General features: G+C 69.1%; 7 pseudogenes; all 7 read left to right on the plus strand.

The window, feature by feature from the left end:
• The first annotated feature begins 1,282 nt into the window (after positions 1 to 1,282).
• On the plus strand, positions 1,283 to 1,402 carry LOC148756672 (5S ribosomal RNA; annotated as a pseudogene).
• Positions 1,403 to 3,442: 2,040 nt separating this feature from the next.
• Positions 3,443 to 3,562, plus strand: LOC148756673 (5S ribosomal RNA; annotated as a pseudogene).
• Positions 3,563 to 7,473: 3,911 nt separating this feature from the next.
• On the plus strand, positions 7,474 to 7,593 carry LOC148756674 (5S ribosomal RNA; annotated as a pseudogene).
• Positions 7,594 to 9,633: 2,040 nt separating this feature from the next.
• LOC148756675 (5S ribosomal RNA) lies at positions 9,634 to 9,753 on the plus strand (annotated as a pseudogene).
• A 3,918-nt stretch (positions 9,754 to 13,671) lies between these two features.
• On the plus strand, positions 13,672 to 13,791 carry LOC148756676 (5S ribosomal RNA; annotated as a pseudogene).
• Positions 13,792 to 15,831: 2,040 nt separating this feature from the next.
• LOC148756677 (5S ribosomal RNA) lies at positions 15,832 to 15,951 on the plus strand (annotated as a pseudogene).
• Positions 15,952 to 19,864: 3,913 nt separating this feature from the next.
• On the plus strand, positions 19,865 to 19,984 carry LOC148756678 (5S ribosomal RNA; annotated as a pseudogene).
• The last annotated feature ends 2,030 nt before the right edge of the window (positions 19,985 to 22,014 follow it).

Here is a 22,014-nt window from a genome sequence, read left to right on the forward strand (position 1 = left end):
TAGTCCTCTTCAGTCCCGGAGGCTGTCATCTCGATCCCTTCGCCGACCCTCGGTCGCCGCCACCGCCACCAGCGCTGCCCTCGCCCCCGCCGCCACCGCCAAATCCGCCGCCATCACCGCGCTCCCCACACCCCCCTCCAGCGCTGCCCTCACCCCTGCCCCCGCCCTCGCCGCCGCCATCGCTGTACTGCTTCAATCACCCGCCTCTGCTCTCCCCTCCTCAGCCGCCAGCACCGCCCTCTTCCCCGCTACCGCCGCCGCCGGCGCCGGCGCCAACCCTCCCCGCGCCCAGCGCCCGCCGACACAGCCCCCAACGCTGCCGCCGCCTCCATCGCCGACCTCGCAACCCTCCCGCGCCGCAGCCGCCGCCGCCGCCGCCATCGCTGCTCGCGATCAGCCCCCGCTTCTCCCGCCGCCGCCGTGATTACCGCGCTCCCCACCCCCTCCGCCAGCGCTGCCCTCTTCCCCACCCCCGCCCCCGCCGCCGCCATCGCCGTACTCCCTCAATCTCCCTCCTCTGCTCTCCCCGCCTCCAGCACCGCCATCTCCCCCGCCCCCGCCCAGGCCCGCCGCCGCCACCATCGCCATACTCCCTCAATCTGCCGCCTCTGCTCTCCCGGCCTCCTCCGCCCCCGCCGCCGCCGCCGCCGCCGCCGCCGCCTCCATCGCCCGCCCCGCCCCCGTGCCCCACCGACCACCGTCAAAGCCCCCATTCTCGCCGCCGCCATCGCCGCCCTGGCGCCATCCTTGCGGTTGCCATCGCCTACCTCCCCACCCTCCCCTGCCTCAGCTGCGTCCCCCGCGGCCGCCGCCGCCGCCGCCGCCGAACCCCTCCCCCCTCCGCAGCCGCCCACGCCGCCGGCGCGGGGTCCTCCCACACCTCCCAAGCCCAGGGTTGCCTGCTGGTGCAGGCCTCCACCAGCCTTGGGGCTGCGGTTGGGGGTAAACCTGGTGGCGGTAGGGGGGCGGGGTGTATGGCGGTGTGGGTCCGGGGAGTCCCAGGATGCCAGAGTTCCACGACTTCTGGCACCATCAGGGAAGTGGCAGTGTCCCATGGAGCCTCGGGTGGCGCGAAGGGGCCTCGCTGCCGGCCAGGAGTAGCCCGCCGCCCACGCCAGGGGCATTCGCAAGAGGCGGGGAGCCTGACTGGGGTGGGGGACGCGGTGCTGGCAGAGCCGTCCAGCGGGTCGATGCTCGCCACCGGAGCCGCGCATCTGCATGGCGCGCGCTCACGAGGCAGGCCGGGAGCAGGCTCTTGGGGCGCGGGGAGCCGGGTCCCAGCGTCTATGGCCATACCACCCTGAACGCGCCCGATCTCCTCTGATCTCGGGATCTAAGCAGGGAGGGGCCTGGTTAGTACTTGGATGGGAGACCGCCTGGGAATACCTGTAGGCTTTTGCTCGCCTCTCCTTTGGCGCCGTCGCCCCGGCGTGGCTCCCTCCGAACCCCTGCCGCCCCTTGCCCCTCTGCAGCCGCCCATCCAGCCGAAGGTCCCCCTGGCCAGAGGCCGGTCAGCCGCCCGGCGCTACAAGCTGGCAGCCCCGGCCGCACACCAGGCCCGTCGGCCAGGGCTCACCCCCACACCCTCTTCTTAGTCCTCTTCGCTGAGGCAGGCAGTCAGCCAGCAGCAGTTAGCCGAGCCTGTGTCTCCGCCGGCAGGCACCTCTCCCCACACCCCCGCGCGCCCCCTCCCATCGCCCACAAGAGCCAGGAACCCTCCCTTCCCGCCGTTCGCGGTGGCCCCAACACACAGGGTACAAAGAGCCGGGACAAAGCAGGGGACTGAGGGAGCAGCACCCCAACACACCGCACGCCCTCGGACTCCAGGAGAGACCACCACTAGGGGAAGTCCAGGCACGCAGGCACACAACACTCTCAACCCGGATGCCTGTGGGCTGCCACTCCCCTCCCGCGTGACGGGGGGTTCCTGGGCGGGGCTCGGAGCCCACTGGCCCTCCCGCCCGGCCCGGGGGCTTCAAGGGTGACTTTCAATGCCCGGGCACTGCGTCCTTAGTGGAGCCCAGCCACGGGCATGACCACACTTCGGTTGGGAAGCTGCCACTTCAAAGCAGCGTCAGTGCGTCTGTCCCAGTCCGTGTGCCCGCTTGTGCGTCCCTCCCCCCTCCCCCACCCCATGTCTCTCTGGCTCTGTGACGTGCCTGTTGGGCTCTGGCTCTGGCTCAGGAGCTCTCTCCCCGCGTGCCAGCCCCCTCTTTCTCTGTCTGTGTCCATGTCTCTCTGTATGTCTAGGTACATACAGGTACATATAGGTGTATATTTCGATCTCGCTCCCTCGTTCTCCTCCTCCCGTTCTCTCTGTCGGTTCCTGTCCTGCGGGGACTCTAGTCCCTCTGCCCGCAGAAGAACGCAGGATATGGCGAGGCCAAGAAGGAACACCAACAGAGCCACGGATAGGGGGCTCATAGCACTATGTCTCACGGGCGGCTGGCTCGGAGACACGGCAAACCGGAGCCGCCCGATCCCCAACCTGTCGGCCGCTTCTCTGCCAACCCACCGACACACCGCCCGTCGACCCACCAAGCGGGCCCACTGCAATTTGCAGTCCACCATCCGCGCTTCCTAGCTTGGCCACCGCAGCTCCTCCGGTGGCCAATGGCCAACTGGCAACAGCTGATGGCCAAGCGGTCACAGCTGATGACCATGCAGCCCCCAAGCAGCACCCCTCCACGCGAGGCCCAGAGCCTGGAGAGTGCTCTCTGGGAGTCTGTCCCCACAGTCCCCGTCTGTCTCTCTCCGCCTCTGTCTTGCTCCATCTCTGGCCTTCTCTCATCCTCTCTCTCTCACCTCCCTGGGTCAGGAGATGTGACGTGTAGCCAGTGAAGGGACCGGACATCGGGCGTGGCTCCGGTCGCTGAGGAGGGTTCGAGGGCCCAGACTGAAGGCTTGTGACGAAGGGTGGCTGCAGACTGGAGATGCTGCACCCTGGTGGCGCGGGTGGCTCTCCCTGGCTTTGGGCCTGTGGATGGGTCCGGTCAGGGCCAGGGCCTGGGTTGCACGTCCCTAGGGCCGGAGGGGACTGAGAGGACCCTGCGACCCCCTCGGTGGCCCTGAGAGGTGGGGACAGCACAGCAGCAAGGGGGGTGTGTGGTTGTGGGGCTGGGGGGAGATGAGAGGGGTTGGGGTAGGGGGGCGGGGTAAAAGCCCTTCGGGGCCTGGGGAGGCCCAGGATGCCAGGGCGCCCAGACATATGTCACAGTCAGGGAAGTGACAGAGGCCCGTGGAGCCACTGGGGGGCGCGAAGGGGCCTCGCTGCGGGCCAGGAGTCGCCCGTCGCCCACACCAGCGGCGTCCGGAGGAGGCGGGGAGCGGGCGGGAGGCGCTCAGGCAGACATGCTCGCCACCCGAGCGGCCCAGCAGCGTGGCGTGCGGTCAGAGGCAGGCCGGGAGCAGGCTCTTGGGGCGCGGGGAGCCGGGTCCCAGCGTCTACGGCCATACCACCCTGAAGGCGCCCGATCTCCTCTGATCTCGGGAGCTAAGCAGGGAGGGGCCTGGTTAGTACTTGGATGGGAGACCGCCTGGGAATACCTGTAGGCTTTTGCTCGCCTCTCCTTTTGCGCCGCCGCCCCGGCGTGGCTCCCTGCGAACCCCTGCCGCCCCTTGCCCCTCTGCAGCCGCCCAGGCAGCCGAAGGTCCCCCTGGCCAGAGGAGGGTCAGCCGCCCAGCACTACAAGCTCGCATCCCCGGCCGCACACCAGGCCTGTCGGCCAGGGCTCCCCCCCACTCCCTCTTCTTAGTGCTCTTCGCCGAGGCAGGCCGTCAGCCTGCAGCAGTCAGCCGCGTCTCGGTCGCCGCCGCCGCCACCGCCATCGCAGGGCTCCCTCTCGCTCCCCGACCCTGCCGCCGCAGCAACCCCCAACGCCCAAGCCCAGGGCTGCCTGCCGGCGCAGGCCTCCACCAGGCTCTCTCCATCCCAGGACGTGCCGGTGCTTTACACCTCGGCCCGAGCCCAGGGGACGCCCATCCCTGCGCCTGCCCCCGGGACCCGACACACAGGATCGGCGTGTCCTCGGGCCAACGGGACGCCCACACGCCCCGCCCCACCGGAGTCTTCTGTCTCCGCTGGCAGGCACCTCGCCCCACACCCCCGCGCGCCCCTCCCGTCTCCCACAAGAGCCAGGAGCCCTCCCTTCCCGCCGGCCACGGTGTCCCTGAAACACAGGGCACAAAGAGCCGGGACAAACCAGGGGACGGCGGGAGCAGCACCCCAACACACCACGCGCCATCGACTCCAGGGGAGACCACCACAAGGGAAGAGCAGGCACGCAGGCACACAACCCTCACAACCAGGGTGCCTGGGGGCTGCCACTCTCCTCCCGCGGGCGGGTGCCTGGGCGGGGCTCAGAGACCACAGGCCCTCCGGAGACCCTGGCGGCCCGCCCCGGAGGCTGCAATGGTGACTGCCAACGCCAGGGCAATGCCTCCTTAGCGGAGCCCAGCCCCGGGCACGACCACACTCCGGTGGAGGAGCTGCCACTTCAACACAGCCTCAGTGCGTCTGTAACAGTCCGTGTGCCCGCCTGTGCGTCCCTCCCACCCTCCCCCACCCCATGTCTGTCGGGCTCTGTGACGTGCCTGTTGGGCTCTGGCTCTGGCTCAGGAGCTCTCTCCCCGCGTGCCAGCCCCCTCTTTCTCTGTCTCTGTCCATGTCTCTCTGTATGTCTAGATACATACATGTACATATACGTGTATATTTCCATCTCGCTCCCTCTTACTCCTCCTCCCGTTCTGTCTGTCTGTCCCTGTCCTGCGGGGACTCTAGCCCCTCTGCCCGCACAAGAACGCAGGATTTGGCGAGGCCAAGAGGGAACACCAACAGAGCCACGGATAGGGGGCTCATAGCACCATGTCCCCCGGGCGGCTGGCTTGGAGACTCGGCAAGCCGGAGCCGCCCGATCCCCAGCCTGCCGGCCGATTCTCTGCCAACCAACACACCCACCAACCTACCGACCCACCAAGCCGGCCAACTGCAGTCCGCGCCCCTCTGCAATTTGCAGTCCACAATCCGCGCTTCCTAGCTTGGCCACCGCAGCTCTGCCGGTGGCCAATGGCCAACTGGCAACAGCTGATGGCCAAGCGGTCACAGCTGATATCCATGCAGCCCCCACGCAGCACCCCTCCACGCGAGGCCCAGAGCCTGGAAAGTGCTCTCTGCGAGTCTGTCCCCACTGTCCCCGTCTGTCTCTCTCAGCCTCTGTCTTGCTCCGTCTCTGGCCTTCTCTCATCCTCTCTCTCACCTCCCTGGGTCAGGAGAGGTGACGTGTAGCCAGTGAAGTGACCAGTGATCGGGCGGGACGCCGGTCGCTGACGAGGGGCGAGAACCCAGAAAGAAGGCTGTGTGACGAAGGGTGGCGGCGGACTGGAGGTGCTGCCCCCTGGTGGCGGGTGGCTCTCCCTGGCTTTGGGCCAGTGGGTGGGGCCGGCCAGGGTCAGGGCCTGGGTTGCACGTCCCTAGGGTGGAGGGGACTGAGAGGACCCTGCGACCCCCTCGGTGGCCCTGAGAGGTGGGGACAGCACAGCAGCAAGGGGGGTGTGCGGTTGTGGGGCTGGGGGGAGATGAGAGGGGTTGGGGTAGGGGGGCGGGGTAAAAGCCGTTGGGGGCCTGGGGAGGCCCAGGATGCCAGGGCGCCCAGACATATGTCACAGTCAGGGAAGTGACAGAGGCCCGTGGAGCCACTGGGGGGCGCGAAGGGGCCTCGCTGCGGGCCAGGAGTCGCCCGTCGCCCACACCAGCGGCGTGTGGAGGAGGCGGGGAGCGGGCGGGAGGCGCTCAGGCAGACATGCTCGCCACCCGAGCGGCCCAGCAGCATGGCGCGCGCTCAGAAGCAGGTCGCGAGCAGGCTCTTGGAGTGCCGGGAGCCGGGTCCCTCCGCCTAAGGCCATACCACCCTGCACGCGCCAGATGTCGTCTGATCTCGGGAGCTAAGCAGGGAGGGGCCTGGTTAGTACTTGGATGGGAGACCGCCTGGGAATAGCTGCAGGCTTTTGCTCGCCTCTCCTTTTGCATCGCCGCCCCGGCGTGGCTCCCTCGGGACCCCTGCCGCCCCTTGCCTCTCTGCAGCCGCCCAGGCAGCCGAAGGTCCCCCTGACCAGCAGAGGGTTAGCCGCCAGGCACTACAAGCTGGCAGCCCCGGCCGCACACCAGGCCCGTCGGCCAGGGCTCCCCCGCACACCCTCTTCTTAGTCCTCTTCAGTCCCGGAGGCTGTCATCTCGATCCCTTCGCCGACCCTCGGTCGCCGCCACCGCCACCAGCGCTGCCCTCGCCCCCGCCGCCACCGCCAAATCCGCCGCCATCACCGCGATCTCCACACCCCCCTCCAGCGCTGCCCTCACCCCTGCCCCCGCCCTCGCCGCCGCCATCGCTGTACTGCTTCAATCACCCGCCTCTGCTCTCCCCTCCTCAGCCGCCAGCACCGCCCTCTTCCCCGCTACCGCCGCCGCCGGCGCCGGCGCCAACCCTCCCCGCGCCCAGCGCCCGCCGACACAGCCCCCAACGCTGCCGCCGCCTCCATCGCCGACCTCGCAACCCTCCCGCGCCGCAGCCGCCGCCGCCGCCGCCGCCATCGCTGCTCGCGATCAGCCCCCGCTTCTCCCGCCGCCGCCGTGATTACCGCGCTCCCCACCCCCTCCGCCAGCGCTGCCCTCTTCCCCACCCCCGCCCCCGCCGCCGCCATTGCCGCACTCCCTCAATCTCCCTCCTCTGCTCTCCCCGCCTCCAGCACCGCCATCTCCCCCGCCCCCGCCCAGGCCCGCCGCCGCCACCATCGCCATACTCCCTCAATCTGCCGCCTCTGCTCTCCCGGCCTCCTCCGCCCCCGCCGCCGCCGCCGCCGCCATCGACCCCCGTGCCCCAGCGCCCACCGTCAAAGCCCCCATTCTCGCCGCCGCCATCGCCGCCCTGGCGCCATCCTTGCGGTTGCCATCGCCTACCTCCCCACCCTCCCCTGCCTCAGCTGCGTCCCCCGCGGCGGCCCCAGCCGCCGCCGCCGCCGCCGCCGAACCCCTCCCCCCTCCGCAGCCGCCCACGCCGCCGGCGCGGGGTCCTCCCACAACTCCCAAGCCCAGGGTTGCCTGCTGGTGCAGGCCTCCACCAGCCTTGGGGCTGCGGTTGGGGGTAAACCTGGTGGCGGTAGGGGGGCGGGGTGTATGGCGGTGTGGGTCCGGGGAGTCCCAGGATGCCAGAGTTCCACGACTTCTGGCACCATCAGGGAAGTGGCAGTGTCCCATGGAGCCTCGGGTGGCGCGAAGGGGCCTCGCTGCCGGCCAGGAGTAGCCCGCCGCCCACGCCAGGGGCATTCGCAAGAGGCGGGGAGCCTGACTGGGGTGGGGGACGCGGTGCTGGCAGAGCCGTCCAGCGGGTCGATGCTCGCCACCGGAGCCGCGCATCTGCATGGCGCGCGCTCACGAGGCAGGCCGGGAGCAGGCTCTTGGGGCGCGGGGAGCCGGGTCCCAGCGTCTATGGCCATACCACCCTGAACGCGCCCGATCTCCTCTGATCTCGGGATCTAAGCAGGGAGGGGCCTGGTTAGTACTTGGATGGGAGACCGCCTGGGAATACCTGTAGGCTTTTGCTCGCCTCTCCTTTGGCGCCGTCGCCCCGGCGTGGCTCCCTCCGAACCCCTGCCGCCCCTTGCCCCTCTGCAGCCGCCCATCCAGCCGAAGGTCCCCCTGGCCAGAGGCCGGTCAGCCGCCCGGCGCTACAAGCTGGCAGCCCCGGCCGCACACCAGGCCCGTCGGCCAGGGCTCACCCCCACACCCTCTTCTTAGTCCTCTTCGCTGAGGCAGGCAGTCAGCCAGCAGCAGTTAGCCGAGCCTGTGTCTCCGCCGGCAGGCACCTCTCCCCACACCCCCGCGCGCCCCCTCCCATCGCCCACAAGAGCCAGGAACCCTCCCTTCCCGCCGTTCGCGGTGGCCCCAACACACAGGGTACAAAGAGCCGGGACAAAGCAGGGGACTGAGGGAGCAGCACCCCAACACACCGCACGCCCTCGGACTCCAGGAGAGACCACCACTAGGGGAAGTCCAGGCACGCAGGCACACAACACTCTCAACCCGGATGCCTGTGGGCTGCCTCTCCCCTCCCGCGTGACGGGGGGTTCCTGGGCGGTGCTCGGAGCCCACTGGCCCTCCCGCCCGGCCCGGGGGCTTCAAGGGTGACTTTCAATGCCCGGGCACTGCGTCCTTAGTGGAGCCCAGCCACGGGCATGACCACACTTCGGTTGGGAAGCTGCCACTTCAAAGCAGCGTCAGTGCGTCTGTCCCAGTCCGTGTGCCCGCTTGTGCGTCCCTCCCCCCTCCCCCACCCCATGTCTCTCTGGCTCTGTGACGTGCCTGTTGGGCTCTGGCTCTGGCTCAGGAGCTCTCTCCCCGCGTGCCAGCCCCCTCTTTCTCTGTCTGTGTCCATGTCTCTCTGTATGTCTAGGTACATACTGGTACATATAGGTGTATATTTCGATCTCGCTCCCTCGTTCTCCTCCTCCCGTTCTCTCTGTCGGTTCCTGTCCTGCGGGGACTCTAGTCCCTCTGCCCGCACAAGAACGCAGGATATGGCGAGGCCAAGAAGGAACACCAACAGAGCCACGGATAGGGGGCTCATAGCACTATGTCTCACGGGCGGCTGGCTCGGAGACACGGCAAACCGGAGCCGCCCGATCCCCAACCTGTCGGCCGCTTCTCTGCCAACCCACCGACACACCGCCCGTCGACCCACCAAGCGGGCCCACTGCAATTTGCAGTCCACCATCCGCGCTTCCTAGCTTGGCCACCGCAGCTCCTCCGGTGGCCAATGGCCAACTGGCAACAGCTGATGGCCAAGCGGTCACAGCTGATGACCATGCAGCCCCCAAGCAGCACCCCTGCACGCGAGGCCCAGAGCCTGGAGAGTGCTCTCTGGGAGTCTGTCCCCACAGTCCCCGTCTGTCTCTCTCCGCCTCTGTCTTGCTCCATCTCTGGCCTTCTCTCATCCTCTCTCTCTCACCTCCCTGGGTCAGGAGATGTGACGTGTAGCCAGTGAAGGGACCGGACATCGGGCGTGGCTCCGGTCGCTGAGGAGGGTTCGAGGGCCCAGACTGAAGGCTTGTGACGAAGGGTGGCTGCAGACTGGAGATGCTGCACCCTGGTGGCGCGGGTGGCTCTCCCTGGCTTTGGGCCTGTGGATGGGTCCGGTCAGGGCCAGGGCCTGGGTTGCACGTCCCTAGGGCCGGAGGGGACTGAGAGGACCCTGCGACCCCCTCGGTGGCCCTGAGAGGTGGGGACAGCACAGCAGCAAGGGGGGTGTGTGGTTGTGGGGCTGGGGGGAGATGAGAGGGGTTGGGGTAGGGGGGCGGGGTAAAAGCCCTTCGGGGCCTGGGGAGGCCCAGGATGCCAGGGCGCCCAGACATATGTCACAGTCAGGGAAGTGACAGAGGCCCGTGGAGCCACTGGGGGGCGCGAAGGGGCCTCGCTGCGGGCCAGGAGTCGCCCGTCGCCCACACCAGCGGCGTCCGGAGGAGGCGGGGAGCGGGCGGGAGGCGCTCAGGCAGACATGCTCGCCACCCGAGCGGCCCAGCAGCGTGGCGTGCGGTCAGAGGCAGGCCGGGAGCAGGCTCTTGGGGCGCGGGGAGCCGGGTCCCAGCGTCTACGGCCATACCACCCTGAAGGCGCCCGATCTCCTCTGATCTCGGGAGCTAAGCAGGGAGGGGCCTGGTTAGTACTTGGATGGGAGACCGCCTGGGAATACCTGTAGGCTTTTGCTCGCCTCTCCTTTTGCGCCGCCGCCCCGGCGTGGCTCCCTGCGAACCCCTGCCGCCCCTTGCCCCTCTGCAGCCGCCCAGGCAGCCGAAGGTCCCCCTGGCCAGAGGAGGGTCAGCCGCCCAGCACTACAAGCTCGCATCCCCGGCCGCACACCAGGCCTGTCGGCCAGGGCTCCCCCCCACTCCCTCTTCTTAGTGCTCTTCGCCGAGGCAGGCCGTCAGCCTGCAGCAGTCAGCCGCGTCTCGGTCGCCGCCGCCGCCACCGCCATCGCAGGGCTCCCTCTCGCTCCCCGACCCTGCCGCCGCAGCAACCCCCAACGCCCAAGCCCAGGGCTGCCTGCCGGCGCAGGCCTCCACCAGGCTCTCTCCATCCCAGGACGTGCCGGTGCTTTACACCTCGGCCCGAGCCCAGGGGACGCCCATCCCTGCGCCTGCCCCCGGGACCCGACACACAGGATCGGCGTGTCCTCGGGCCAACGGGACGCCCACACGCCCCGCCCCACCGGAGTCTTCTGTCTCCGCTGGCAGGCACCTCGCCCCACACCCCCGCGCGCCCCTCCCGTCTCCCACAAGAGCCAGGAGCCCTCCCTTCCCGCCGGCCACGGTGTCCCTGAAACACAGGGCACAAAGAGCCGGGACAAACCAGGGGACGGCGGGAGCAGCACCCCAACACACCACGCGCCATCGACTCCAGGGGAGACCACCACAAGGGAAGAGCAGGCACGCAGGCACACAACCCTCACAACCAGGGTGCCTGGGGGCTGCCACTCTCCTCCCGCGGGCGGGTGCCTGGGCGGGGCTCAGAGACCACAGGCCCTCCGGAGACCCTGGCGGCCCGCCCCGGAGGCTGCAATGGTGACTGCCAACGCCAGGGCAATGCCTCCTTAGCGGAGCCCAGCCCCGGGCACGACCACACTCCGGTGGAGGAGCTGCCACTTCAACACAGCCTCAGTGCGTCTGTAACAGTCCGTGTGCCCGCCTGTGCGTCCCTCCCACCCTCCCCCACCCCATGTCTGTCGGGCTCTGTGACGTGCCTGTTGGGCTCTGGCTCTGGCTCAGGAGCTCTCTCCCCGCGTGCCAGCCCCCTCTTTCTCTGTCTCTGTCCATGTCTCTCTGTATGTCTAGATACATACATGTACATATACGTGTATATTTCCATCTCGCTCCCTCTTACTCCTCCTCCCGTTCTGTCTGTCTGTCCCTGTCCTGCGGGGACTCTAGCCCCTCTGCCCGCACAAGAACGCAGGATTTGGCGAGGCCAAGAGGGAACACCAACAGAGCCACGGATAGGGGGCTCATAGCACCATGTCCCCCGGGCGGCTGGCTTGGAGACTCGGCAAGCCGGAGCCGCCCGATCCCCAGCCTGCCGGCCGATTCTCTGCCAACCAACACACCCACCAACCTACCGACCCACCAAGCCGGCCAACTGCAGTCCGCGCCCCTCTGCAATTTGCAGTCCACAATCCGCGCTTCCTAGCTTGGCCACCGCAGCTCTGCCGGTGGCCAATGGCCAACTGGCAACAGCTGATGGCCAAGCGGTCACAGCTGATATCCATGCAGCCCCCACGCAGCACCCCTCCACGCGAGGCCCAGAGCCTGGAAAGTGCTCTCTGCGAGTCTGTCCCCACTGTCCCCGTCTGTCTCTCTCAGCCTCTGTCTTGCTCCGTCTCTGGCCTTCTCTCATCCTCTCTCTCACCTCCCTGGGTCAGGAGAGGTGACGTGTAGCCAGTGAAGTGACCAGTGATCGGGCGGGACGCCGGTCGCTGACGAGGGGCGAGAACCCAGAAAGAAGGCTGTGTGACGAAGGGTGGCGGCGGACTGGAGGTGCTGCCCCCTGGTGGCGGGTGGCTCTCCCTGGCTTTGGGCCAGTGGGTGGGGCCGGCCAGGGCCAGGGCCTGGGTTGCACGTCCCTAGGGTGGAGGGGACTGAGAGGACCCTGCGACCCCCTCGGTGGCCCTGAGAGGTGGGGACAGCACAGCAGCAAGGGGGGTGTGCGGTTGTGGGGCTGGGGGGAGATGAGAGGGGTTGGGGTAGGGGGGCGGGGTAAAAGCCGTTGGGGGCCTGGGGAGGCCCAGGATGCCAGGGCGCCCAGACATATGTCACAGTCAGGGAAGTGACAGAGGCCCGTGGAGCCACTGGGGGGCGCGAAGGGGCCTCGCTGCGGGCCAGGAGTCGCCCGTCGCCCACACCAGCGGCGTGTGGAGGAGGCGGGGAGCGGGCGGGAGGCGCTCAGGCAGACATGCTCGCCACCCGAGCGGCCCAGCAGCATGGCGCGCGCTCAGAAGCAGGTCGCGAGCAGGCTCTTGGAGTGCCGGGAGCCGGGTCCCTCCGCCTAAGGCCATACCACCCTGCACGCGCCAGATGTCGTCTGATCTCGGGAGCTAAGCAGGGAGGGGCCTGGTTAGTACTTGGATGGGAGACCGCCTGGGAATAGCTGCAGGCTTTTGCTCGCCTCTCCTTTTGCATCGCCGCCCCGGCGTGGCTCCCTCGGGACCCCTGCCGCCCCTTGCCTCTCTGCAGCCGCCCAGGCAGCCGAAGGTCCCCCTGACCAGCAGAGGGTTAGCCGCCAGGCACTACAAGCTGGCAGCCCCGGCCGCACACCAGGCCCGTCGGCCAGGGCTCCCCCGCACACCCTCTTCTTAGTCCTCTTCAGTCCCGGAGGCTGTCATCTCGATCCCTTCGCCGACCCTCGGTCGCCGCCACCGCCACCAGCGCTGCCCTCGCCCCCGCCGCCACCGCCAAATCCGCCGCCATCACCGCGATCTCCACACCCCCCTCCAGCGCTGCCCTCACCCCTGCCCCCGCCCTCGCCGCCGCCATCGCTGTACTGCTTCAATCACCCGCCTCTGCTCTCCCCTCCTCAGCCGCCAGCACCGCCCTCTTCCCCGCTACCGCCGCCGCCGGCGCCGGCGCCAACCCTCCCCGCGCCCAGCGCCCGCCGACACAGCCCCCAACGCTGCCGCCGCCTCCATCGCCGACCTCGCAACCCTCCCGCGCCGCAGCCGCCGCCGCCGCCGCCGCCGCCATCGCTGCTCGCGATCAGCCCCCGCTTCTCCCGCCGCCGCCGTGATTACCGCGCTCCCCACCCCCTCCGCCAGCGCTGCCCTCTTCCCCACCCCCGCCCCCGCCGCCGCCATTGCCCCACTCCCTCAATCTCCCTCCTCTGCTCTCCCCGCCTCCAGCACCGCCATCTCCCCCGCCCCCGCCCAGGCCCGCCGCCGCCACCATCGCCATACTCCCTCAATCTGCCGCCTCTGCTCTCCCGGCCTCCTCCGCCCCCGCCGCCGCCGCCGCCGCCGCCGCCGCCTCCATCGCCCGCCCCGCCCCCGTGCCCCACCGACCACCGTCAAAGCCCCCATTCTCGCCGCCGCCATCGCCGCCCTGGCGCCATCCTTGCGGTTGCCATCGCCTACCTCCCCACCCTCCCCTGCCTCAGCTGCGTCCCCCGCGGCCGCGCCGCCGCCGAACCCCTCCCCCCTCCGCAGCCGCCCACGCCGCCGGCGCGGGGTCCTCCCACACCTCCCAAGCCCAGGGTTGCCTGCTGGTGCAGGCCTCCACCAGCCTTGGGGCTGCGGTTGGGGGTAAACCTGGTGGCGGTAGGGGGGCGGGGTGTATGGCGGTGTGGGTCCGGGGAGTCCCAGGATGCCAGAGTTCCACGACTTCTGGCACCATCAGGGAAGTGGCAGTGTCCCATGGAGCCTCGGGTGGCGCGAAGGGGCCTCGCTGCCGGCCAGGAGTAGCCCGCCGCCCACGCCAGGGGCATTCGCAAGAGGCGGGGAGCCTGACTGGGGTGGGGGACGCGGTGCTGGCAGAGCCGTCCAGCGGGTCGATGCTCGCCACCGGAGCCGCGCATCTGCATGGCGCGCGCTCACGAGGCAGGCCGGGAGCAGGCTCTTGGGGCGCGGGGAGCCGGGTCCCAGCATCTATGGCCATACCACCCTGAACGCGCCCGATCTCCTCTGATCTCGGGATCTAAGCAGGGAGGGGCCTGGTTAGTACTTGGATGGGAGACCGCCTGGGAATACCTGTAGGCTTTTGCTCGCCTCTCCTTTGGCGCCGTCGCCCCGGCGTGGCTCCCTCCGAACCCCTGCCGCCCCTTGCCCCTCTGCAGCCGCCCATCCAGCCGAAGGTCCCCCTGGCCAGAGGCCGGTCAGCCGCCCGGCGCTACAAGCTGGCAGCCCCGGCCGCACACCAGGCCCGTCGGCCAGGGCTCACCCCCACACCCTCTTCTTAGTCCTCTTCGCTGAGGCAGGCAGTCAGCCAGCAGCAGTTAGCCGAGCCTGTGTCTCCGCCGGCAGGCACCTCTCCCCACACCCCCGCGCGCCCCCTCCCATCGCCCACAAGAGCCAGGAACCCTCCCTTCCCGCCGTTCGCGGTGGCCCCAACACACAGGGTACAAAGAGCCGGGACAAAGCAGGGGACTGAGGGAGCAGCACCCCAACACACCGCACGCCCTCGGACTCCAGGAGAGACCACCACTAGGGGAAGTCCAGGCACGCAGGCACACAACACTCTCAACCCGGATGCCTGTGGGCTGCCACTCCCCTCCCGCGTGACGGGGGGTTCCTGGGCGGGGCTCGGAGCCCACTGGCCCTCCCGCCCGGCCCGGGGGCTTCAAGGGTGACTTTCAATGCCCGGGCACTGCGTCCTTAGTGGAGCCCAGCCACGGGCATGACCACACTTCGGTTGGGAAGCTGCCACTTCAAAGCAGCGTCAGTGCGTCTGTCCCAGTCCGTGTGCCCGCTTGTGCGTCCCTCCCCCCTCCCCCACCCCATGTCTCTCTGGCTCTGTGACGTGCCTGTTGGGCTCTGGCTCTGGCTCAGGAGCTCTCTCCCCGCGTGCCAGCCCCCTCTTTCTCTGTCTGTGTCCATGTCTCTCTGTATGTCTAGGTACATACTGGTACATATAGGTGTATATTTCGATCTCGCTCCCTCGTTCTCCTCCTCCCGTTCTCTCTGTCGGTTCCTGTCCTGCGGGGACTCTAGTCCCTCTGCCCGCACAAGAACGCAGGATATGGCGAGGCCAAGAAGGAACACCAACAGAGCCACGGATAGGGGGCTCATAGCACTATGTCTCACGGGCGGCTGGCTCGGAGACACGGCAAACCGGAGCCGCCCGATCCCCAACCTGTCGGCCGCTTCTCTGCCAACCCACCGACACACCGCCCGTCGACCCACCAAGCGGGCCCACTGCAATTTGCAGTCCACCATCCGCGCTTCCTAGCTTGGCCACCGCAGCTCCTCCGGTGGCCAATGGCCAACTGGCAACAGCTGATGGCCAAGCGGTCACAGCTGATGACCATGCAGCCCCCAAGCAGCACCCCTCCACGCGAGGCCCAGAGCCTGGAGAGTGCTCTCTGGGAGTCTGTCCCCACAGTCCCCGTCTGTCTCTCTCCGCCTCTGTCTTGCTCCATCTCTGGCCTTCTCTCATCCTCTCTCTCTCACCTCCCTGGGTCAGGAGATGTGACGTGTAGCCAGTGAAGGGACCGGACATCGGGCGTGGCTCCGGTCGCTGAGGAGGGTTCGAGGGCCCAGACTGAAGGCTTGTGACGAAGGGTGGCTGCAGACTGGAGATGCTGCACCCTGGTGGCGCGGGTGGCTCTCCCTGGCTTTGGGCCTGTGGATGGGTCCGGTCAGGGCCAGGGCCTGGGTTGCACGTCCCTAGGGCCGGAGGGGACTGAGAGGACCCTGCGACCCCCTCGGTGGCCCTGAGAGGTGGGGACAGCACAGCAGCAAGGGGGGTGTGTGGTTGTGGGGCTGGGGGGAGATGAGAGGGGTTGGGGTAGGGGGGCGGGGTAAAAGCCCTTCGGGGCCTGGGGAGGCCCAGGATGCCAGGGCGCCCAGACATATGTCACAGTCAGGGAAGTGACAGAGGCCCGTGGAGCCACTGGGGGGCGCGAAGGGGCCTCGCTGCGGGCCAGGAGTCGCCCGTCGCCCACACCAGCGGCGTCCGGAGGAGGCGGGGAGCGGGCGGGAGGCGCTCAGGCAGACATGCTCGCCACCCGAGCGGCCCAGCAGCGTGGCGTGCGGTCAGAGGCAGGCCGGGAGCAGGCTCTTGGGGCGCGGGGAGCCGGGTCCCAGCGTCTACGGCCATACCACCCTGAAGGCGCCCGATCTCCTCTGATCTCGGGAGCTAAGCAGGGAGGGGCCTGGTTAGTACTTGGATGGGAGACCGCCTGGGAATACCTGTAGGCTTTTGCTCGCCTCTCCTTTTGCGCCGCCGCCCCGGCGTGGCTCCCTCCGAACCCCTGCCGCCCCTTGCCCCTCTGCAGCCGCCCAGGCAGCCGAAGGTCCCCCTGGCCAGAGGAGGGTCAGCCGCCCAGCACTACAAGCTCGCATCCCCGGCCGCACACCAGGCCTGTCGGCCAGGGCTCCCCCCCACTCCCTCTTCTTAGTGCTCTTCGCCGAGGCAGGCCGTCAGCCTGCAGCAGTCAGCCGCGTCTCGGTCGCCGCCGCCGCCACCGCCATCGCAGGGCTCCCTCTCGCTCCCCGACCCTGCCGCCGCAGCAACCCCCAACGCCCAAGCCCAGGGCTGCCTGCCGGCGCAGGCCTCCACCAGGCTCTCTCCATCCCAGGACGTGCCGGTGCTTTACACCTCGGCCCGAGCCCAGGGGACGCCCATCCCTGCGCCTGCCCCCGGGACCCGACACACAGGATCGGCGTGTCCTCGGGCCAACGGGACGCCACACGCCCCGCCCCACCGGAGTCTTCTGTCTCCGCTGGCAGGCACCTCGCCCCACACCCCCGCGCGCCCCTCCCGTCTCCCACAAGAGCCAGGAGCCCTCCCTTCCCGCCGGCCACGGTGTCCCTGAAACACAGGGCACAAAGAGCCGGGACAAACCAGGGGACGGCGGGAGCAGCACCCCAACACACCACGCGCCATCGACTCCAGGGGAGACCACCACAAGGGAAGAGCAGGCACGCAGGCACACAACCCTCACAACCAGGGTGCCTGGGGGCTGCCACTCTCCTCCCGCGGGCGGGTGCCTGGGCGGGGCTCAGAGACCACAGGCCCTCCGGAGACCCTGGCGGCCCGCCCCGGAGGCTGCAATGGTGACTGCCAACGCCAGGGCAATGCCTCCTTAGCGGAGCCCAGCCCCGGGCACGACCACACTCCGGTGGAGGAGCTGCCACTTCAACACAGCCTCAGTGCGTCTGTAACAGTCCGTGTGCCCGCCTGTGCGTCCCTCCCACCCTCCCCCACCCCATGTCTGTCGGGCTCTGTGACGTGCCTGTTGGGCTCTGGCTCTGGCTCAGGAGCTCTCTCCCCGCGTGCCAGCCCCCTCTTTCTCTGTCTCTGTCCATGTCTCTCTGTATGTCTAGATACATACATGTACATATACGTGTATATTTCCATCTCGCTCCCTCTTACTCCTCCTCCCGTTCTGTCTGTCTGTCCCTGTCCTGCGGGGACTCTAGCCCCTCTGCCCGCACAAGAACGCAGGATTTGGCGAGGCCAAGAGGGAACACCAACAGAGCCACGGATAGGGGGCTCATAGCACCATGTCCCCCGGGCGGCTGGCTTGGAGACTCGGCAAGCCGGAGCCGCCCGATCCCCAGCCTGCCGGCCGATTCTCTGCCAACCAACACACCCACCAACCTACCGACCCACCAAGCCGGCCAACTGCAGTCCGCGCCCCTCTGCAATTTGCAGTCCACAATCCGCGCTTCCTAGCTTGGCCACCGCAGCTCTGCCGGTGGCCAATGGCCAACTGGCAACAGCTGATGGCCAAGCGGTCACAGCTGATATCCATGCAGCCCCCACGCAGCACCCCTCCACGCGAGGCCCAGAGCCTGGAAAGTGCTCTCTGCGAGTCTGTCCCCACTGTCCCCGTCTGTCTCTCTCAGCCTCTGTCTTGCTCCGTCTCTGGCCTTCTCTCATCCTCTCTCTCACCTCCCTGGGTCAGGAGAGGTGACGTGTAGCCAGTGAAGTGACCAGTGATCGGGCGGGACGCCGGTCGCTGACGAGGGGCGAGAACCCAGAAAGAAGGCTGTGTGACGAAGGGTGGCGGCGGACTGGAGGTGCTGCCCCCTGGTGGCGGGTGGCTCTCCCTGGCTTTGGGCCAGTGGGTGGGGCCGGCCAGGGTCAGGGCCTGGGTTGCACGTCCCTAGGGTGGAGGGGACTGAGAGGACCCTGCGACCCCCTCGGTGGCCCTGAGAGGTGGGGACAGCACAGCAGCAAGGGGGGTGTGCGGTTGTGGGGCTGGGGGGAGATGAGAGGGGTTGGGGTAGGGGGGCGGGGTAAAAGCCGTTGGGGGCCTGGGGAGGCCCAGGATGCCAGGGCGCCCAGACATATGTCACAGTCAGGGAAGTGACAGAGGCCCGTGGAGCCACTGGGGGGCGCGAAGGGGCCTCGCTGCGGGCCAGGAGTCGCCCGTCGCCCACACCAGCGGCGTGTGGAGGAGGCGGGGAGCGGGCGGGAGGCGCTCAGGCAGACATGCTCGCCACCCGAGCGGCCCAGCAGCATGGCGCGCGCTCAGAAGCAGGTCGCGAGCAGGCTCTTGGAGTGCCGGGAGCCGGGTCCCAGCGCCTAAGGCCATACCACCCTGCACGCGCCAGATGTCGTCTGATCTCGGGAGCTAAGCAGGGAGGGGCCTGGTTAGTACTTGGATGGGAGACCGCCTGGGAATAGCTGCAGGCTTTTGCTCGCCTCTCCTTTTGCATCGCCGCCCCGGCGTGGCTCCCTCGGGACCCCTGCCGCCCCTTGCCTCTCTGCAGCCGCCCAGGCAGCCGAAGGTCCCCCTGACCAGCAGAGGGTTAGCCGCCAGGCACTACAAGCTGGCAGCCCCGGCCGCACACCAGGCCCGTCGGCCAGGGCTCCCCCGCACACCCTCTTCTTAGTCCTCTTCAGTCCCGGAGGCTGTCATCTCGATCCCTTCGCCGACCCTCGGTCGCCGCCACCGCCACCAGCGCTGCCCTCGCCCCCGCCGCCACCGCCAAATCCGCCGCCATCACCGCGATCTCCACACCCCCCTCCAGCGCTGCCCTCACCCCTGCCCCCGCCCTCGCCGCCGCCATCGCTGTACTGCTTCAATCACCCGCCTCTGCTCTCCCCTCCTCAGCCGCCAGCACCGCCCTCTTCCCCGCTACCGCCGCCGCCGGCGCCGGCGCCAACCCTCCCCGCGCCCAGCGCCCGCCGACACAGCCCCCAACGCTGCCGCCGCCTCCATCGCCGACCTCGCAACCCTCCCGCGCCGCAGCCGCCGCCTCCGCCGCCGCCATCGCTGCTCGCGATCAGCCCCCGCTTCTCCCGCCGCCGCCGTGATTACCGCGCTCCCCACCCCCTCCGCCAGCGCTGCCCTCTTCCCCACCCCCGCCCCCGCCGCCGCCATTGCCGCACTCCCTCAATCTCCCTCCTCTGCTCTCCCCGCCTCCAGCACCGCCATCTCCCCCGCCCCCGCCCAGGCCCGCCGCCGCCACCATCGCCATACTCCCTCAATCTGCCTCCTCTGCTCTCCCGGCCTCCTCCGCCCCCGCCGCCGCCGCCGCCGCCATCGACCCCCGTGCCCCAGCGCCCACCGTCAAAGCCCCCATTCTCGCCGCCGCCATCGCCGCCCTGGCGCCATCCTTGCGGTTGCCATCGCCTACCTCCCCACCCTCCCCTGCCTCAGCTGCGTCCCCCGCGGCGGCCGCCCCCGCCGCCGCCGCCGCCGCCGCCGAACCCCTCCCCCCTCCGCAGCCGCCCACGCCGCCGGCGCGGGGTCCTCCCACAACTCCCAAGCCCAGGGTTGCCTGCTGGTGCAGGCCTCCACCAGCCTTGGGGCTGCGGTTGGGGGTAAACCTGGTGGCGGTAGGGGGGCGGGGTGTATGGCGGTGTGGGTCCGGGGAGTCCCAGGATGCCAGAGTTCCACGACTTCTGGCACCATCAGGGAAGTGGCAGTGTCCCATGGAGCCTCGGGTGGCGCGAAGGGGCCTCGCTGCCGGCCAGGAGTAGCCCGCCGCCCACGCCAGGGGCATTCGCAAGAGGCGGGGAGCCTGACTGGGGTGGGGGACGCGGTGCTGGCAGAGCCGGCCAGCGGGTCGATGCTCGCCACCGGAGCCGCGCATCTGCATGGCGCGCGCTCAGGAGGCAGGCCGGGAGCAGGCTCTTGGGGCGAGGGGAGCCGGGTCCCAGCGTCTATGGCCATACCACCCTGAACGCGCCCGATCTCCTCTGATCTCGGGATCTAAGCAGGGAGGGGCCTGGTTAGTACTTGGATGGGAGACCGCCTGGGAATACCTGTAGGCTTTTGCTCGCCTCTCCTTTGGCGCCGTCGCCCCGGCGTGGCTCCCTCCGAACCCCTGCCGCCCCTTGCCCCTCTGCAGCCGCCCATCCAGCCGAAGGTCCCCCTGGCCAGAGGCCGGTCAGCCGCCCGGCGCTACAAGCTGGCAGCCCCGGCCGCACACCAGGCCCGTCGGCCAGGGCTCACCCCCACACCCTCTTCTTAGTCCTCTTCGCTGAGGCAGGCAGTCAGCCAGCAGCAGTTAGCCGAGCCTGTGTCTCCGCCGGCAGGCACCTCTCCCCACACCCCCGCGCGCCCCCTCCCATCGCCCACAAGAGCCAGGAACCCTCCCTTCCCGCCGTTCGCGGTGGCCCCAACACACAGGGTACAAACAGCCGGGACAAAGCAGGGGACTGAGGGAGCAGCACCCCAACACACCGCACGCCCTCGGACTCCAGGAGAGACCACCACTAGGGGAAGTCCAGGCACGCAGGCACACAACACTCTCAACCCGGATGCCTGTGGGCTGCCACTCCCCTCCCGCGTGACGGGGGGTTCCTGGGCGGGGCTCGGAGCCCACTGGCCCTCCCGCCCGGCCCGGGGGCTTCAAGGGTGACTTTCAATGCCCGGGCACTGCGTCCTTAGTGGAGCCCAGCCACGGGCATGACCACACTTCGGTTGGGAAGCTGCCACTTCAAAGCAGCGTCAGTGCGTCTGTCCCAGTCCGTGTGCCCGCTTGTGCGTCCCTCCCCCCTCCCCCACCCCATGTCTCTCTGGCTCTGTGACGTGCCTGTTGGGCTCTGGCTCTGGCTCAGGAGCTCTCTCCCCGCGTGCCAGCCCCCTCTTTCTCTGTCTGTGTCCATGTCTCTCTGTATGTCTAGGTACATACTGGTACATATAGGTGTATATTTCGATCTCGCTCCCTCGTTCTCCTCCTCCCGTTCTCTCTGTCGGTTCCTGTCCTGCGGGGACTCTAGTCCCTCTGCCCGCACAAGAACGCAGGATATGGCGAGGCCAAGAAGGAACACCAACAGAGCCACGGATAGGGGGCTCATAGCACTATGTCTCACGGGCGGCTGGCTCGGAGACACGGCAAACCGGAGCCGCCCGATCCCCAACCTGTCGGCCGCTTCTCTGCCAACCCACCGACACACCGCCCGTCGACCCACCAAGCGGGCCCACTGCAATTTGCAGTCCACCATCCGCGCTTCCTAGCTTGGCCACCGCAGCTCCTCCGGTGGCCAATGGCCAACTGGCAACAGCTGATGGCCAAGCGGTCACAGCTGATGACCATGCAGCCCCCAAGCAGCACCCCTGCACGCGAGGCCCAGAGCCTGGAGAGTGCTCTCTGGGAGTCTGTCCCCACAGTCCCCGTCTGTCTCTCTCCGCCTCTGTCTTGCTCCATCTCTGGCCTTCTCTCATCCTCTCTCTCTCACCTCCCTGGGTCAGGAGATGTGACGTGTAGCCAGTGAAGGGACCGGACATCGGGCGTGGCTCCGGTCGCTGAGGAGGGTTCGAGGGCCCAGACTGAAGGCTTGTGACGAAGGGTGGCTGCAGACTGGAGATGCTGCACCCTGGTGGCGCGGGTGGCTCTCCCTGGCTTTGGGCCTGTGGATGGGTCCGGTCAGGGCCAGGGCCTGGGTTGCACGTCCCTAGGGCCGGAGGGGACTGAGAGGACCCTGCGACCCCCTCGGTGGCCCTGAGAGGTGGGGACAGCACAGCAGCAAGGGGGGTGTGTGGTTGTGGGGCTGGGGGGAGATGAGAGGGGTTGGGGTAGGGGGGCGGGGTAAAAGTCCTTCGGGGCCTGGGGAGGCCCAGGATGCCAGGGCGCCCAGACATATGTCACAGTCAGGGAAGTGACAGAGGCCCGTGGAGCCACTGGGGGGCGCGAAGGGGCCTCGCTGCGGGCCAGGAGTCGCCCGTCGCCCACACCAGCGGCGTCCGGAGGAGGCGGGGAGCGGGCGGGAGGCGCTCAGGCAGACATGCTCGCCACCCGAGCGGCCCAGCAGCGTGGCGTGCGGTCAGAGGCAGGCCGGGAGCAGGCTCTTGGGGCGCGGGGAGCC

The sequence above is a fragment of the Rhinolophus sinicus genome, chromosome 11 (genome assembly GCF_057876585.1).
Source record: "Rhinolophus sinicus isolate RSI-liver-muscle chromosome 11, RSI-T2T, whole genome shotgun sequence".
NCBI classification, from domain to species: Eukaryota; Metazoa; Chordata; class Mammalia; order Chiroptera; family Rhinolophidae; genus Rhinolophus; species Rhinolophus sinicus.